Source organism: Pinus tabuliformis, chromosome 8 (assembly GCF_031772625.1).
Source record: "Pinus tabuliformis cultivar Carrire ecotype Pingquan chromosome 8, CPIR1, whole genome shotgun sequence".
NCBI lineage: Eukaryota > Viridiplantae > Streptophyta > Pinopsida > Pinales > Pinaceae > Pinus > Pinus tabuliformis.
Genome location: NC_142294.1, coordinates 674,877,949 through 674,897,986, shown reverse-complemented (window position 1 = coordinate 674,897,986; position 20,038 = coordinate 674,877,949). Strand labels below are relative to the sequence as shown.

Genomic DNA, 20,038 nt, shown 5'->3' with positions numbered 1-20,038 from the left:
AGGTTTGAAGAAATTTGACTAGTTTGACAACTTTGAATATGTAAATAGGTCCTCTGCTCAAATACTATTAGTAGTTTAATTTTCTTCCATAGAAATGACAAGATTACAGAGGAGGTTTACTAGCCCTCATCCGTAAGATCAAATTATAAGGAAATTTCTAGCATTAGAAAGGCATGAGGAATTTGTTGGCATTAGAAAGGTGATGATGAGAATAAAATGATAGAAATGAATCTAAATCGAAGTTTTGAACCAATAGCTAACTTGTGGGAAAGTTAAGCATTATGTGTAGAAGGCTCTATGCTTGTTCTATATGTTTTTGAGGTGTGGCCTTGGGCCCTATGCTCTGTTTTTGCAAGTCTTAAGAGCCATCCCTTAATTTTTGCGCACCTATTGGTCTTTATGCATCTCAAGCGTCTCTGAGCTTTCTTTCCAACACTCGAGTTAACTTTTGCATCATGTTTTCACTATTGTTATGAGTTAACTTCTGCAATTGCACTATTGGCAGTCTTGCACTAGCTGCTTACTTTTTATTTATGGATAATTTCACTTCAGCCTGAAGTTCTCTTCATGAATTTAGTGATAAATATTTTGATGAAATTCTCAAAGAGGAAGAAGAAAAAGGGTTAAATGAGAAGCTAAAACTTGGTTTTCATACCTCTAATACTAATTACAGGATTTGGTAGAGGTCCACCATGCTCAGACTATGCAGGCTCTGAGAGAGGAGAAAACCACGTTTGGACGAGGCCAACAACTTCTTGAATGGAAGTTTGAGTGATAATTGGCTGAGGACGAGGTGAATTGCGAATAGAAGCCCAATTAGTAACCCATTCTGTTGGCGGCTTAAGATCCCAGCGGGAAATCATTTGAGGAGCAACAAGGTTTAAGCCATACTCGTGAGTTATTAGAGTGATAAACTTGGACTTTTCAGAAACTTGTTTGACAACAGAAGGAGTAGTTTTTTTATAAAACTTGACAACAGAGCGCCAATGACTAGCAACATTTTTGCTATTGTCTTCATCATATCCATGTGTTTGGATGTCGAGAATTAAGGCATTAATGGCATTAGGATCGTCCAAGGAAATAGAAAAATCAGGGACATAAGACCAAGAAATTGGACCATAGGCTAATGTACCTTGAAATCCTCCAATTAAGGCTTTATGAAAGGCTTTCCATTGGCGATCAAACACACAAGAGAAGACAACAACATCTTGACCCTTTCTGTGAAGTGGTTGAATACCAATTTGAACATGGCCAAAATGAGAAAAGTTTAAATCGGCTTTAAGTGCGGCTTCAAATTCAAATTGTTTCAAAATATTCATAGTTTGAAGCAGACGGTTATTACTTGAAGTTTGTAGAACTTCTTCTTTAACCTTATATCGCCAATATTGTATGACATCTAACAATCCCAGGTTTGCATAGACATCTTTGGGGTCTATTTTTGGTAAAGACCAAGAACCAGACTTAGTTGGTTCATTTAAAATTGTAATCACCTTATCATGGATTGTATTAGAGGTATGAAAACCAGATTGTAGCTTCTCATTTAATTCTTTTTCTTCTTCTTCTTTGAGAATTTCATCAAAAGATTTATCACTAAATTCATGAAGAGAACTTCGGGCTGAAGTGAAATTATCCATAAATAAAAAGTAAGCCATTCAGGAGAAGAACTTGGCTCTGATACCAATTACAGAGTGCACACAGAGGAGAAGGCGCACGTTTAACTTATATGATGTGGGACTGCGGAACTACAAAGCAAAGATATAGAATATGTGACTGATACTTTAATCACAGAGAGGAAGCCGAAGCATCTCTACTGCGCAATCTAGCATCACACATCTACGGAACTACAAAGAAAAGATACAAAATATGTGGCTGAAGAGTTTGTGCAATCACATTTGATATCATATGCATGAAGTTTGGATCAGAAGTAAGATCATATGAATAATTTGGTGATCCATGAGAGGACTCCTTGATTCCTAGCTCAAGGCAGAAATTCATTATGATCCTGCACTCATTCCTTCATGGGAAGCTTCTGTGATAATGAACCCAGACAACACGACGTATATGGATCCACAGACTACTCTACCTGTGAATAACATGATTGGTTGTCTAATGCATGGCATTCTTGTTAATTTTTGTGGTTACCCTCAAATTAATAATGAACTTGCTGCAGTCACTCTCACATCAATGAAGCTTAGTAATATGCAGCATTTTGATGAATACTTTATGGAATATCTCCATCGTCTGCATACTCTTTCCTTAGATATGATATTGGACCCCAAATGGAAAGAAATCTTCATTGCTTCTTTACCAACCTGGGTAACCACTGCCATCTTGAATAAGCTTCCTGGAAAAATTGGTGCCTACAAGTTTGGTATCATCCGACAAGCTATTAAAGTTGTCATTGTTGAACTCTGCTCTCAGATGAAAGTTGCTCGAGCTGCAACCAATACCACTAAACCACATGGCTATCAACAACTATGTAAACAATGGCATTTACATGGACCTAAAAGTTTGGGGGGATACGTCGCCCTCAAAAGAAAGCTTACTCTAAGCAAACTTTTAGATCCTCAGACAACAAAAAAGTCATCCATAGAAAGCCACCCTGAGAATACAAAAGAACACGCCAGTTCCATCAGAAGAACTAGGCTCTAATATCAATTACAGAGTTCACACAGAGGAGAATGTGCACGTTTAATTTATATGATGCGGGACTGCGGAAGTACAAAGCAAAGATACAGAATATGTGACTAATACTTTAATCACAGAGAGGAAGCCGAAGCATCTCTACTGCGCAATCTAGCATCACGCATCTGCGAAACTACAAAGCAAAGATACAGAATATGTGACTGATACTTTAATCACATAGAGGAAGTCGAAGCATCTCTACTGTGCAATCTAGCATCACGCATCTGTTGAAAAGCAATTACTTAAGCACATATGTCAACAAGAGAATTTAGTTCATAATAAATACCAAGTCTGCTTAATCGCTCCAATATTTGACAATTCTTCTGAATATCTATCCTCGTGTTGAAACACGAACTCTGGCCCAACGGTCTACTTCTTGCGTCCTTCTCCACGGACTATCTTTGACCTTATCAAGGCTCATACAAGTTTGAGAATAGAAAACAAAACAATCTACAAAGGAGACATAGATTTACAGAAATTGAGGAATATTTATTGATGAACTTCAAATCTCAAGTATTACAAAGCTATTGAAAACAGAAAGCCCTTCTCTCCCAAAAACCCCGAATGCCTTTCTGAGGAGTTTGGGGCCCCTTTATAATCACTTCTCTCTCTGTCCTTTCATATCGAGATAAGATATGAGAGAATCTTGCTTTCGGTGTTACATCAAAATGAGAGAATCTTGCTTTCGGTGTTACATGAAAATAAGATATGAGAGAATCCTGCTTTTGGTTAACCCAAAGGACATCCACACATTGATTCAATCAAAGTACTTAATTGACAGATGGTGTAAATCCTAGCAACTATTGTCTTATGCTTATCCTTATCCTTTTATTTAACTGTACATGTGGGATCGCTTGCACTTGAAGAGATTCTTTTGCAGGGAACCTTACAAAAAACGTGTCTACCACCAATGTCGGACAAAAAGACTTTTTTTACAAAATGACAAAATGTTCTAGCTAGGCTTGAGAATAATGAGGCCCTCTGAATTGAGATAAGGTGTCATTATTAAAAAATTGAGAGTAAATTTCTTCCTCACATTCCCAAATTGATAACTCAGCATATTCTGGTACTTCATCTTGAAAAAGCAGTAAGCCGAAAGGATTGAGGTCTAGATCTGACATGGCATGAAATGACTCATAATCTTGTGAAGAGCCACCCATATTTCCTCTGAATCTTCGGAAGAAAAGACTTCGAGTGATAAACCAATGAAAAGTTCCATTGGCGCGGAGTGCTGCAAGCATTTGGTGATTGGTAATACAACTGATATCCAAAATTCTTTTGTATAGGATTCCTGACTGATGAGCACGTGGTTCAGTGAATCCGAGGATTTGTAATAATCGGAGAGAGTACGGGTAAAAGCATAATGGATTGATACCATAAATGTCCCACCATTCTTTAAACCAATCAGGTGTGGGGTCTTGTTCTTCAATTTGTGCTACTTGCATTCCATGAAACCGGAAGGAAAACTGCACATTGTAGAAAAAAGAGTTAGTTTTATTTTCAAATTGCATACTTGTATACCAAGCTTTCTCTTGGCATTCATGACTCTCATTATTCTGGAGATTAGCTGGCAGCAAGAAACGGTCAATGTAGATCTCACAGCAGACGAGATTTTCTTCTGCATCTCTGTGTAAAGTAAAATCAAGATTTCCCATATCTTGAAGGAAACTTAAAGCTTCAAAAGCTTCATCATTTCTTTGCAGTTGATCATCCCATGAAAAATAACGTTGTCCAGTCTCGTGTTGGTAATTAGTTTCTTTCATAGGAAACCAGACTGTTTGATAATCCATTAGAGATTTTTGAGGATCCAGAGAATAAGAACCATCAGCACATTCAATGTGGATTTCATTTTCTAATCTCCTTATGACATTACATCTGAGGTTATTTACATCATTTTCCTGTAAAAATTCTCGGCTGAGAAGATCTGCAAAAGAATTTTTAATTCTAGAAATGAATTCTACATCAAAATGGTACTGGGCCAATGTCATGATCCATCTTACCATAGCTGCATCTTCAAAATCATATTTATGGATGGTGAAGTTAAGAGCCTGGCAATCTGTTTTGACTGTAAAATGCTTGTATATCACGAAATCTTTGTAGTTGACCAGATCTTGCCAATTTCCTTTTCGAATTTGCCTTTCAGAAGATTTTCATCAATCTTTAGCATTTCCTTTTTCTTTTCCATTTTTGCCAAGGTATTCTGCAACCTGTCAATTCTGCTCAATCTATTAGGAGAATTAGAATTGATAAAAAAATATTATGTACCTTTGAAGAAAAGGTAATATCCCCATTTCTAGGATCTTTCGTCATAAGTGCTCCCATGTCTTTTTAAGTTACTCAAGAAAGGAGTTCCTAAGTACATGGCACAGTCAAGTCGTGTTATTAGTGGAGCATGAACTTGAATTCCTTCAGATTGAGAAACAAAGACGCCTATTATAGCTTCTTCTGTTGTCTTAATTTCTCCGCTTGCTGTGACAACTGCAGGACATTTTGTCTTTTGTCTTTGGGGGTAAGGAATTACAGTGCCACTTACTATATTCAGTCTTGAACCCGTATCAATGAGAACCTTCCACCATTCTATAGATGAACCAATTCTAATTTTCATTTTTATGCAGTACATCACATCTGCATTCATTGCATTCATTCCTAATCCCGATCTGGGATCTTCAATGTCTTCATCTGGAAGCTCAAAGTCTTCTGGTCTGAAAGGACCCTTCATTGGATCATGATATGGATCAGGCTGACTTTCAGCTTCTTTCTTTTCTGTTTGATATAATGGAGGATCATGTCTTATCCAATTATTTGTTGGATGGGTTTGTGAAGATTCTCCGTATGTGGGTTGTGCATGTAAAGGATGTATATTATGCACCTGGTGTGCTTCGATACATAGCCTTCTATATTCTCTGACTTCTCTTCTGAGATCTTTGATGGCTTGGCTTATTGCAAGAAGTGTTTGGGGAAGATCATATTCAATTGTTTGTTGCCGGAATTGTCTTGTTAGACCATCTACAGAAAATAAAGCTGCAGAAGGAATATAGCTATGTTGGTGAGTTACATGTGGTCTTTGTTGTCCATGATATTGTTATGGCTTAGTTTGTTGGAGATGAGTCATCAACAATCCTTTATACATTTCTTTGAGCTTTGGATCAGCAGCATTAACCATCTGTGTAAAATAATTTCTAGAAAGCTCATCTTGATCTAAGCTTTCATTTGTTGGTGGTTTGAACATTCTGACTGCATTACATTTGCAAATATCAGGATCACTGCATTCACAGAGTTCTTGAAAACATTTGTGGCAGTGTGGATCCTTGCAATATTCAACTTCAGAATCTTCTTCTTCTTCATCTTCATAAACATCATATATCTGGTCATTTAGATCATAATAATTTTCTGGATCTGTGAATTCTTCACAGCTAGAAGGGAGATCAATAGTATTTACCTTGCCATATTTATTCTTATATTTGAACTGTTTCTTCTTGCCAGATTGTTGTTTTTCTTTACTTTAGGACAATTTGGAGCAATATGGTCTTTTTCATTGCAATGGAAGAAATAGATTTTCTTCTGTGTTGGTTTCTGATGGAACTAGCATGTTCTTTTGTATTCTCAGGGTGGCTTTCTATGGATGACTTTCTTGTTGTCTGAGGATATAAAAGTTTGTTTAGAGTAAGATTTCATTTTAGGGCGACGACTAGAATATCCCCCCCAAACTTTTAGGTCCATGTAAATGCCATTGTTTACATAGTTGTTGACAACCATGTGGTTTATTGGTACTGGTTGCAACTCGAGCAACTTTCATCTGAGAGTAGAGTTCAACAATGGCAACTTTAATAGCTTGTTGGATGACACCAAACTTGTAGGCACCAATTTTTCTAGGAAGTTTATTCAAGATGGCAGTGGTTACCCAGCTTAGTAAAGAAGCAATGAAGATTTCTTTCCATTTGGGGTCCAATATCATATTTGAGAAAAGAGTATGTAGACAATGGAGATATTCCATAAAGTATTCATCAAATCGCTGCATATTACTAAGCTTCATTGATGTGAGAGTGACTACAGCAAGTTCATTATTAATTCGAGGGTAACCACAAAAATTAACAAGAATGCCATGCATTAGACAACCAATCATGTTATTCATAGGTAGAGTAGTATGTGGATCCATATAGGTCGTTTTGTCTGGGTTCATTATCACAGAAGCCTCCCATGAAGGAATGAGTGCAGGATCATAATGAATTTCTGCCTTGAGCCATGAATCAAGGAGTCCTTCAAATCCACTGATTATCTTTCTAGTTGCATTTATTTGAGAAATATCATCTGCTAAATAAGTGTGATAGCAGACCAACATGGAACTCAGTGTAGATAGAATTTCTACTTTAGAACAATTATCAATATTCCATGAACATGTGGAAGAAACAAACCAATCTTTATGATATTCTAATTTCACAACATCACGCTTATTAGGAGCAGGCGACCAAGAAGAATTCCAATAGCTTCTGTCAGTAACTTTATGTACAGTTGTACCTTGGGGTTCTTCTGAATCAGAAAATGAGATTAGATCAGGAATGTCGGTCGGTATCTGAAAACTTGCTTTATCAGGATGAGTGAAATTATTTACAAGAAATTCTAGATCTTCTAGAGTAGGAGGAGCAGAAGGAGCTGCTTCAAACTTATTGAGTGTTGTATCGAAGCTGGAGGGCTTATCAAGATGGTTTCCTGATTTCAACCATTCAGAAACTATCAGTTTATGCTTAGAGCTTGAGGAGTTTAGACTGGAAAACATACCAGGATTAGCCATAGGAGCATAAGCGAAAGTAGTTTCTGGTTTAGGGAAAACAATATCACCAGGACTCTTGATTTTGGATTGGAGAGTAGTAGGAGTAATATGGAATGGCAATTGATCTTTAGGATCTGAGAAATAAGTAGTAGCTTTAAAGGTAGGATCAGGAGTGTTTTTATTTTTTAAACTCTCAACAGAAGTAGAAACAACCCAAACTTGTTTCTTTACTACTTCAAGTGAAGTTTTTAAGCTAGTCACCATATCCTGAGTCTTATCTGCTACTGAATGTACTTTGCCAATCCATTTGGAATTATCATCAATCCCTTTTTCTAAAACATCAATGGTTTTAGCAATATGCAAGTCATTTGATCCAAGAGTCTTTATTCCATCTAATAATTGGTCTCTGGTAAATTCTACTTTTTGAAGAACTTTGTCAATTATTTCTTGGAGTTTCTTGTTTTCCCTGGCTGTATATTGGTGATTTCTTTCTAGATGTTTAATCAAACTATCTAGAGCAAGATTTGTCCAGTTTGTAGCTGCAACAGATTCCCTATCTGAAAGCTGAGACTGGTCAGATTGAAGTGGAAGTAACTTGAAGATCTTATCATCTTGTCTGATAACAAGGTTCTTCCAAGGAGGAACTGCTGACTCAGTATTAAGGATAGTGCCATCCATTAATTCCCATTTATGTTGTGGCACTTCTGTCTGTAAGGTTGATCCTTGCATCATATTAACTCTAAGAGCTTGACAGACATGTTCTAACAAAATTTGTCCCTTCATCTTTACAGACTGTAAATGTTTCGGAACATTTGTTTTTTGCAACATATATTTGTATTTATCATCTATGTGAGGGATAGTAAGAGGTCCAGGAATTTCAACTGGATTTCTTTAATCTTCGTGTTTATATCCTCACAAGATAAATGCTTGAACTTTTTAACCAAAGCCATTTCTACTTCATTTGCACTTGGATAATAGAATTCATAAAAAGAAATCCATTGATTATTCTGTTTCATCCAAGTTTTCCAATTATTATTATTGGCTTTGTTGATGGTCAACCTATCTTTCTGCGAATAGGTTTTTATCTCTTCACAGTATCTATACTCATGCTGATGAGTATACATATCCCAATTAAACATTTTCTTGTACCATTCATTGGTGGGATCATAAGGACCTATTCCTTTAAATATCTTAAGGAATTGAATTATTTCTTCATCAGAGGGAAGCTGTACTTTATTTGGAATCTTATTCCTAGGATCCAATCTATAGCTGGGAATTTCTTCTGGGTATCCTAGGCCTTTTGTAGCAGACTTTCCGACTGACTGAATCAAAATTTCTTCATGAGCTGAAAAAGGAGTACACTTTGTATATTCCTGTGTTTGGGTTCCAGAACTTGGAACAAAACGGATCATGTTTATTCTTCTTCTGTCCTTATCATGTCCTTCTTTTTCATGAGGTTCTGGAAGACTAGTGGTTTGTTGACAAAAACTAGGAGAACAGTGAGGATGGTTACATACAGATGGTTGTGGGAACTGAGGAGTTTGAAATGTTGATTGCATATTAATTGTTCTGGGAGAAACAAAATTTGACTGTTGTGACTGAAGAGTTTGTGCAATCACATTTGATATCATATGCATGAAGTTTGGATCAGAAGTAAGATCATATGAAGAATTTGGTGATCCATGAGAGTTGGATGCTTCAGAGGGTAGTTGTGGACTGGCTGTAATTACAGGATTTGGTAGAGGTCCACCATGCTCAGACTGTGCAGGCTCTGAGAGAGGAGAAAATCGCATTCGGACGAGGCCAACAACTTCTTGAATGGAAGTTTGAGCGGTAATTGGCTGAGGACGAGGTGAATTGCGAATAGAAGCCCAATTAGTAACCCATTCTGTTGGGGGCTTAAGATCCCGACGGGAAATCATTTGAGGAGCAACAAGGTTTAAGCCATAGTCGTGAGTTATTAGAGTGGTAAACTCAGACTTTTCAGAAACTTGTTTGACAACAGGAGTAGTTTTTTTATAAAACTTGACAACAGAGCACCAATGAATAGCAACATTTTTGCTATTGTCTTCAAAATCATCATATCCATGTGTTTGGATGCCGAGCATTAAGGCATTAATGGCATTAGGATCGTCCAAGGCAATAGAAAAATCAGGGACATAGGACCAAGAAATTGGACCATAGGCTAATGTACCTTGACATCCTCCAATTAAGGCTTTATGAAAGGCTTTCCATCGGCGATCAAACACACAAGAGAAGACAACAACATCTTGACCCTTTCTGTGAAGTGGCTGAATACCAATTTGAACATGGCCAAAATGAGCAAAGTTTAAACCGGCTTTAAGTGCGGCTTCAAATTCAGATTGTTTCAAAATATTCATAGTTTGAAGCAAACAGTTATTACTTGAAGTTTGCAGAACTTCTTCTTTAACCTTATATCGCCAATATTGTATGACATCTAACAATCCCAGGTTTGTATAGACATCTTTGGGGTCTATTTTTGGTAAAGACCAAGAACCAGACTTAGTTGGTTCATTTAAAATTGTAATCGCCTTATCATGGATTGTATTAGAGGTATGAAAACCAGATTGTAGCTTCTCATTTAATTCTTTTTCTTCTTCCTCTTTGAGAATTTCATCAAAATATTTATCACTAGGCTCTGATACCAATTATGAGTCATTTCATGCCATGTCAGATCTAGACCTCAATCCTTTCGGCTTGGATCCACACTGCCATGAATGTTTTAAAGAACTCTGTGAATGTAGTGATCCTGATATTTGCAAATGTAATGCAGTCAAAATGTTCAAACCACCAACAAATGAAATCTTAGATCAATTTGAGCTTTCTAGAAATTATTTTACACAGGTGGTTAATGTTGTTGATTTAAAGCTCAGAGAAATGTATAAAGGATTGTTGATGACTCATCTCCAACAAACTAAGCCACAACAATATCATGGACAACAAAGACCACAGGTAACTCACCAACATAGCTATATTCCTTCTGCAGCTTTATTTTTTGTAGATGGTCTAACAAGACAATTCTGGCAACAAACAATTGAAGATGATCTTCCCCAAACACTTTCTGCAATAAGCCAAGCCATCAAAGATCTCAGAAGAGAAGTCAAAGAAAATAGAAGCCTATGTATCGAAGCACACTAGGTGCATAACATACATCCTTTACATGCACAACCCACATACGGAGAATCTTCACAAACCCATCCAACAAATAATTAGATAAGACATGATCCTCCATTATATCAAACAGAAAAGAAAGAACCTAAAAGTCAGCCTGATCCATATCATGATCCAATGAAGGGTCCTTTCAGACCAGAAGACTTTGAGCTTCCAGATGAAGACATTGAAGATCCCAGATCGGGATTAGGAATGAATGCAGATGTGATGTACTGCATAAAAATGAAAATCAGAATTGGTTCATCTATAGAATGGCGGAAGGTTCTCATTGATACGAGTTCAAGACTGAATATAGTAAGTGGCACTGTAGTTCCTTACCCTCAAAGACAAAAGACAAAATGTCCTACAGTTGTCACAGCAAGAGGAGAAATTAAGACAACAGAAGAAGCTATGGACTTGATTGTGCCATGTACTTAGGAACTCCTTTCTTGAGTAACTTCAAAAGACATGGGAGCACTTATGATGAAAGATCCCAGAAATGGGGATATTACGTTTTCTTTAAAGGTACAAAATATTTTTATCCTTTTATCAATTCTAATTCTCCTAATAGATTGAGCAGAATTGACAGGTTGCAAAATACCTTGGCAAAAATGGAAAAGAAAAAGGAAATGTTAAAGATTGATGAAAATATTTTGAAAGGCAAATTCGAAATGGAAATTGGCGATATCTCCCAGAAATTAAAACTCTGTTGTTCTAGAGATCCAAATGCCTTTTGGCATATCCACAAACATGAAGTAGAATTGCCTCAACAAAAGGAATTTCATGGAAAACTCAGAAGATCAAAAGCAATACCGATGAATTTTGAACAACTCAAGTATTGTAAAGAAGAAATAAAATCCTTACTGCAAAAAGGTTTGATCAGAAAATCCCATAGCCCTATTGCTTGCTTTGGATTTTATGTCAATAAACACTCAGAAATTATCAGAGGGAAACCAAGGTTGGTAGTAAATTATAAGCCTCTGAATAATATTCTTGATTATGATGCATATCCCTTGCCTAAGCCTTCAGTGCTCCTTTCCTAGATATCACAATCAAAAATCTTTTCTAAGTTTGAACTAAAATCTGGATTTTGGCAAGTAGGGATAAAAGAAGAAGACAAGTGGAAAATAACATTTGCAGTTCCAGAAGGACATTTTGAATGGAATATTATGCCCCTTGGACTGGTAAATGCTCCATCTTCCTTCCAGAGGATTATGGATGAATCTTTTGAAGGTATGGATAGTTTCTTGAAGAAATACATTGACGATGTCTTAATCCATTCAGCAGATATTCCTTCTCATATAAAACATCTCAATATATTTTATAACAGAGTCAGAGAGAAAGGTATAGTTTTATCAGAATCAAAGATGAAGTTATTTCAAACTATGATAGATTTCCTTGGATATGTGATTCAATATGGATCATATTATATTATGCAGCATAGTCTTGACTTCATAGATAAATTCCCAGACAAAATCACTGATAAAACTCAGTTACAGAGATTCTTGGGTAGCTTAAATTATATATCCAAAATTTTCAAACATTGTGCCCAAGACAAGATTTTATTGAATAAAAGACTACAAAAAGAACTGATTCCCTGGACCGAGAAATTAACAGAGGCAATTAGAAGAATTAAAGGGAAAATCAGAAATATTTCTCCTTTAAGTACAATCAATGAAGAATGGCCCAAAACCATAATTACAGATGCCAGTGATATCGGATGGGGTGCAATCCTCTGCCAACATGATCCCAATCAAAAGAAAACAGAATATGAAATCTGCCAGTATGCCTCTGGAATCTGGTCAACTACACAAAAGAATTGGTCTAGTCTAAAGAAAGAACTTCGAGCCGTCTATCTTGGGATTGCTAAATTCAAAGATTTCGTGATCTACAAGCATTTTACAGTGAAAATAGATTGCCAGGCTCTTAAGTTTGCCATCCATAAATGTGATTTTGAAGATGCAGCTATGGTAAGATGGATCATGACACTGGCCTAGTACAGTTTTGATGTAGAATTCATTTCTCGAATTAAAAATTCTTTCGCAGATCTTCTCAGCCGAGAATTTTTACAGGCAAATTATGTAAATTACCTCAGATGTAATGTCATAAGGAGATTAGAAAATGAAATCCACATTGAATGCGCTGATGGTTCTTATTCTTTGGATCCTCAAAAATCTCTAATGGATTATCAAACAGTGTGGTTTCCTATGAAAGAAACTAAGTACCGACACGGGACTGGACAACATTATTTTTCATGGGATGATCAACTGCAAAGAAATGATGAAGCTTTAAGTTTCCTTCAAGATATGGGAAATGTTGATTTTACTTTACATAGAGATGCAAAAGAAAATCTCATCTGTTGTGAGATCTACATTGATCGTTTCTTACTGCTACCTAATCTCCAGAATAATGAGAGTCATGAATGCCAAGGGAAAGCTTGGTATACAGGTATGCAATTTGAAAATAAACCTAACTCTTTTTCTACAATGTGTAGTTTTCCTTCCGTTTTCATGGAATGCAAGCAGCACAAATTGAAGAACAAGACCCCACATCTGATTGGTTTAAAGAATGGTGGGACATTTATGGTATCAGTCCATTATGTTTTTACCCGTACTCTCTCTTATTATTACAAATCCTCATATTCACTGAACCACGTGCTCAATGAATCTGAGGATTTGTAATAATTGGAGAGAGTACGGGTAAAATCATAATGGCTCTGATACCAATTACATAGTGCACATAGAGGAGAAGGTGCACGTTTAAATTATATGATGTGGGACTACGAAACTATAAAGAAAACATACAGAATATGTGACTGATACTTTAATCATAGAGAGGAAGCTGAAGCATCTCTACTGCGTAATCTAGCATCACGCATCTGCAAAACTACAAAGAAAAGATACAAAATATGTGACTGATACTTTAATCACATAGAGGAATCCGAAGCATCTCTATTGTGCAATCTAGCATCACGCATCTGTTGAAAAGCAATTACTTAAGCACCTATGTCAACAAGCGAATTTAGTTCACAAGAAATACCATGTCTTCTTAATCGCTCCAATATTTGACAATTCTTCTGAATATCTATCCTCGTGTCGAAACACAAACTCTGGCCCAACGGTCTACTTCTTGCGTCCTTCTCCACGGACTATCTTCGACCTTATCAAGGCTCATACAAGTTCAAGAATAGAAAACAAAACAATCTACAAAGGAGACATAGATTTACAGAAATTGAGGAATCTTTATTGATGAACTTCAAATCTCAAGTATTACAAAGCTATTGAAAACAGAAGGCCCTTCTCTCCCAAAATCCCCGAATGCCTCTTTGAGGAGTTTGGGGTCCCTTTATAATCACTTCTCTTTCTGTCCTTTCATATTGAGATAAGATATGAGAGAATCTTGCTTTCGGTGTTACATGAAAATAAGATATGAGAATCCTGCTTTCGGGTAACCCAAAGGACATCCGCACAGTGATTCAATCAAAGTACTTAATTGACAGATGGTGTAAATCCTAGCAACTATTGTCTTATGCTTATCCTTATCCCTTTATTTAACTGTACATGTGGGATCGCTTACACTGTAAGAGATTCTTTTGCAGGGAACCTTACAGAAAACCTGTCTGCCACCAATGTCGGACAGAAAGACTTTTTTTACAAAATGACAAAATGTTCTAACTGGGCTTGAGAATAATGAGGCCCTCTGAATCGAGATAAGGTGTCATTACTAAAAAATTGAGAGTAAATTTCTTCCTCACATTCCCAAATTGATAACTCAACATATTCTGGTACTTCATCTTGAAAAAGCAGTAAGTCGAAAGGATTGAGGTCTAGATCTGACATGGCATGAAATGACTTATAATCTTGTGAAGAGCCACCCATATTTCCTCTGTATCTTCGAAAGAAAAGACTTCGAGTGATAAACCAATGAAAAGTTCCATTGGCGCGGAGTGCTGCAAGCATTTGGTAATACAACTGATATCTAGAATTCTTTTGTATAGGATTCCTCATTGACGAGCACGTGGTTCGGTGAATCATTCTAGAATATTGCTCTGGTTGGAATCTCCCTAACATAACATATTGCATAAAATTTTACTTCTTTCTTTTATGCTATTGTTTGCTATGCCACTGCCTTACGGCGTTTCCATTGCAGCATGTGGTGCAATTGCTAGTTTGTAATATTGTTAGCTCATTTTTCAATACGAAAATAAATAATAAATTAAATCACAAATATTTATAATTTATCAAATAAAAAATATGTGAGTCATAAGATTCTTTACATTTATAAAAACTTAATCTAATATTTTTAATATTAAAAAAAGAGAAAGCACTCTTTAAGAAAAATGAATCACTATTATTTTTATTTTATCATATACAATTAATATATATATATATATATATATATATATTTTGAAATAAGTTTTAAGGGTTAGAAATCTTTTGATATTGTTACTAGTTCTTGTTGATCACTACATCTTTCTTCAACTTGCCAATAATTTAACCAAATTAAAAGAAATACTAAAGAAATGTTTGAACATCCCAAACACTTTGGTCTATCGGACCTAAAGAAATGAATTACTTAGTTTGATTTAAGATTTTATTCTTGTGCTCAAAAAGCTTGGAGAGAAGCCTCCCGAGCTCACTATAATTTTGACATCGTAAAAGGCTAGGAAGGTCAGTGTTGCAACAAAAATTATGAAACTGAGATCAAATGTGGTTGTACGTGGAGCACTCTAAGAGGAAGTAATTTCATCCTCGATGTTCATATTGTCACAGAGATGGCAGATCCTTTGCATCCATGGTGTTTTAGGAACTGCCCAATGACTCGTTTCACTATGGAGCTCATGAGAGTACATTCTAATCTTGGCTATATTAATTTTCTTCTTTGAGCTAGCTAAAATAGAGAGATATTTTTGATCTTCTAGGGTGGGGTTGATGAACTCCTTATAATATCTTAATTTTCTTTTAGCTGCTAAATCTTTCTCACGCCACATTTTTTCTTTGAACTTAGAAGTAACAATATTTTTAATGTTATTAATGTTTTGTAATGCAACATTCTCGTCGATCTCCAATGGTTTAACCAAGCCGTAGTGTCTTTATACCAACCTCATTTGAGTCTTCAGTGGTTTTGGTTGGAATTTAAAGCTAGCTTAGGAAATCTATGGTCTCCTATGTTATTGGGTTTGTGTTTGTACAACAGAAGCCTAGTCATAGTTAAGCTCTTGATAAAGAAAACAACCACTTCTATAAGGAGAATAGGATAGAATGTATTGCTTTTAATTTTGAGGTTATACGTTATAAAACGCTTCTGGATTCACTCAATCTTTCTCCAGGATTCTCTGGAGATGCTGCAACCCCAAACCTCAAAGCCATATAAGATAACAGGAGTGACTAAAGTTTCAAAGAGGAACTTATTTCTATACCACATTACGAGATTTGTCGTTTTTCAATTATTTTCAATACCAAAATAAGCTTTCCACCCCCCATTAATCATTTTCTCAATGCTATAGTTCCGGTTGAGCTTGTGATAAATATCAATTCCTAGGTACTTGTAAGATGACACTTCCTCCAAGTTACTATTGTCATACATAAAATTAGCGTAAGTGTTCTTCTTGGATTTGATAATCATAACTTTTGTTTTGTCAGTGTTAAAAGTCATAACCATGGTAGAGCAGAAATCCTTAAGAAGTCTAAGTTGTTTATCAAGATCAGATGGGCACCTTGCGAGAAGAACAACATTGTTAGCATAGAGAAGAAGGATGATGACTATCCTAACTAAGATCGTGCCAGCGCAGTCTGCTTCCTCTAAACAACCATCTAGCTTGTCCATATATATATATATATATATATAATTCAAAATTAATATGGAAAATAATTTAAAATATCACATAATCTATATTTACTATTTTTATTTGATAATATAGAAACTATATTTATATTTATAAATTAAAAATAAATGAATAAATAATTTTCTTCAACATAAAATTTAAAATAAAATATAAAATATATAAAATAAAAAATAAAATTTATTTTATTTGATCAAATGAAAAAGTTTAGACTAAATATATAAAAATTGATGCGTGATAAAATACATTTTTTTATTATGAAAATAGATTTGATCATTATACACCTTCAAAATTATATTTATATTAAAAAAAAAAAGGTGAATTAAGTCTTTTTATTTAAAATGAATTTGAAATTTAAAAAAAAAGAGTGATTATATAAAAATATAAAAAATAAAAAACATTATTATTTTACTTAATTAAATAAAAAATTTAAACTCAATATATAAAAATTGATGTGTGATAAAAAGTATGTTTTCAAGATTAATGTAAAAATAGGTTTCAATATTAGTCATTTAGGAAATAATGGTTTTTTTTTATAATGTTTCCCTAATTCACTTGTTTTAAGTGAAAAAATAAAAAAAATCATTTTAATTTATACGAAAAAAATCAATTTAAAATTATAGGAAAGAAAATCAATGTAAAATTTAAATATATATATATATATATATAATTAATTTTAATTTTTATAAAAACACACTTTAGAAATAATAAAATATTACCAATTTTATTTCTTTATTATAATAATAATTTTCAACACAAAAATAATACTTTTAATTTATTTAATAAATAATAAATTCATATATATATAATTACTAAAATTTCTAAAACAAATATAAATAAAAAATACTTTCAATTTATTTAATAAATAATAAATAATAAATTCTATCAGATATTTATCTTTAAATCATTTAAAGTATTATTAATTTTATTCACTATAAAAATAATTTTCACACAAAAATAATTAAAAAATAAATTTAAGCTATTTTAAATTTAATATCTTTAAATTATTTAATAAATAATAAATTTAATATCTTTAAATTATTTAATAAATAATAAATTCAATATCTTCATTCCATTTAACTTTTTCTATTTTATATAAAAAAGAAAAGGAAAAAATGAAACCCAAAACTCTGCAGACGAACATCTCATTGACCCATTCTCATAAACCAAATCAACCCAGCACCAACCAAATCACCCCCAACACCTCTTTTGAAGGTGTCTAAAAATATATAGTCTATAAACCCGGTTTAATATATATGAGTTTTTTATAGTCTATAAACCCGGTTTAATATATAAGAGCAGTGTGATATAGATGATGATGATCATTAATGATCATACGACAAATGAGAAAAATCCCTCAAAATCATTGTCTAAAATTATATACCGTCAATATACCCTGTTTAATAGATATGATCAATGTGATATAGATGATTATCATTAATGATTTATCATCATTGATATAACATAATTTCAAAGAATTATTTAATTCTATTAATATAATTTATAGAATGTATTTTTGTTTACAGGATTTTTGATAGATGATAATGAATTGCGTTGTTAAAGTACTTGAAATGTTAAATTACTAGTTAAATATAATTATTTCATTTCATTAATATAATAAAAATTTTAATTATTTTAAAAAATGTGAAATGCACTCTTTTAAATATTAAGTTAAGTGGCGTGGTTTTTCTTGATAACAGTGATGTGTCAACTGACATTTGCGGATAACAGCCAGAGATAGCTGTCCTCACTGTTGGTTTGACAACCTGAGTTTGATAGATTTTTCCACCTTTTGAAGAAAAAATAAAAATAAAAATTATTAGCTCAATTTTGGGTTCCACAAACTCACTTAAAGCTATTTCGGGTCAATGTGATGCTATCTAGAGCCCCAAAAAAGTGAATGGAGCCACTGAAAGTGACCCCTGAAAATAAAAAATTACGAACTCCTGAGTGTTTGTGCTGTTGTGTTTTTAAACTAATTCTTTCACCCTAATCTTTTTATTTATATTTTAAAATAAACGGCCTCCTGATGTTGATGCCAATCTTGTAGAAGAACCTGGAACATTCCGGCTGCTTGGATAGCGAAACGATGATCAAAAGTTCCCCAGTATATGCACTTGTACGAAATTTGTAGGATGGAAACAAATTTCTACGCCTGAAACCCTCATGATTGCCCTGCTTTTGAGTCTCTGCGTTAATTATATGCAGAAAAAGCGGAAGGATTAAAGAAAAAACAGCGTCATCTGAGACAAAAGATTATCAAACCTGTACATCCATCCACACAAGAAAACACAGAATCGAGAGGCACCGCAGGCCAAACAGCCCTGCACAGCCCTCTCGCAAAGGAAGAAAAAATTATCATTAATAATTGACCTGCCTGCAAGCGCACCCGCAAAGGCAAGGTCATAGAGAAACTAGAAATCTTACACACATGGCTTCTAATGGCCATAATTATGATCAACAAAAAGCTTATCGAAAATATCTCGGGCGGTCTACAGATCGAATCCCGTGCGAGACCTTTCCTAAACTATATACATACATTATACAAAGATCATAACCTAACCTGTAATCAAGATCTGTAAAACCATAGCACAGTCTTCACTCTTCATAAGCGATATGCCGGTTACACCAGAATCCTGCAAGATCCAGAATCCAGCGTTCGTATCCTCCGCATCATGCAAACACATAAAATAGAGTCTTTAAAACCAGCATATCTTTCATTAAAAGCTCAAGAAAATCAAGCATGGCTTCCTCTTAGTATTAATAAAACCTAAAACAGAGTGGCAGAATACATCATTACAGACCAGGGTTCGATCCAAGCATCTAAGGAACGAGATTTCGCCTGACCCTAACCCTAAGATTCTAACTCTAAGATTTAAAGCACTCGAGAGTGAAATCGAGGGCAAAAATCGACCGCCAGAAACATTATTGGGCGAACATGCCACCATCTAACGGTGGAAATAGGTTGCTTCTCTATTACGACAAGTGGAGATGCATACAGCTAGTGCGTGCGAAATGGTTGGTTGAAGATTAGCACTGCCACGTGATAACAGCGACTTGAACGGTCATCAATTTTTTAAATAATAAAACGAAAATGACTCACCACTTCCTTTGCTTTCCATCCCTATCTCTTGATCTTAATCTTGGAATCATCCAGCACCAATGTTCAAGGTCGGACTCAACTTGAATGCTTATATCATTTGTGTGTGCACATTTGTATTTATCCTATATTTTGTTATATTTTCCAATTACCAAATAAGTAAAAAAAAATCAACAAAAACATAAACTTAATGTTGAAAAGCACATACGAATTACAAATGAACATAAAGAAACCACAACACCATTAGAAAAATGTAAAGAAATTGTCTTCCATATATCTCTCTAAACTCTATCCTTTCCCATGATCTTGGCCAATTTTCAACCTTAATCCTTTCCCACAATCTTTGCAAGGTTATCAACCTTATATATATGGAATGTTGCTTGGGAAGGCCATGGTTTAACATTGGAGTTTTTGAAGCGTTTGTTTAGAGAAAGTGGTAAATTAAGGATTTCATTAAAATTTTGAAAATTGA

The 20,038-nt window shown here is 34.6% G+C and overlaps 1 long non-coding RNA gene across 1 annotated transcript; it reads right to left on the bottom strand.

The window, feature by feature from the left end:
- Positions 1-18,618: 18,618 nt before the first annotated feature.
- LOC149237377 (uncharacterized) lies at positions 18,619-19,368 on the bottom strand. The gene is made up of 2 exons (XR_016245255.1): positions 19,030-19,368; positions 18,619-18,655 (listed from the first exon to the last, which is right to left on the bottom strand). It is a non-coding gene; the product is annotated as an uncharacterized LOC149237377 (long non-coding RNA).
- Positions 19,369-20,038: the final 670 nt, after the last annotated feature.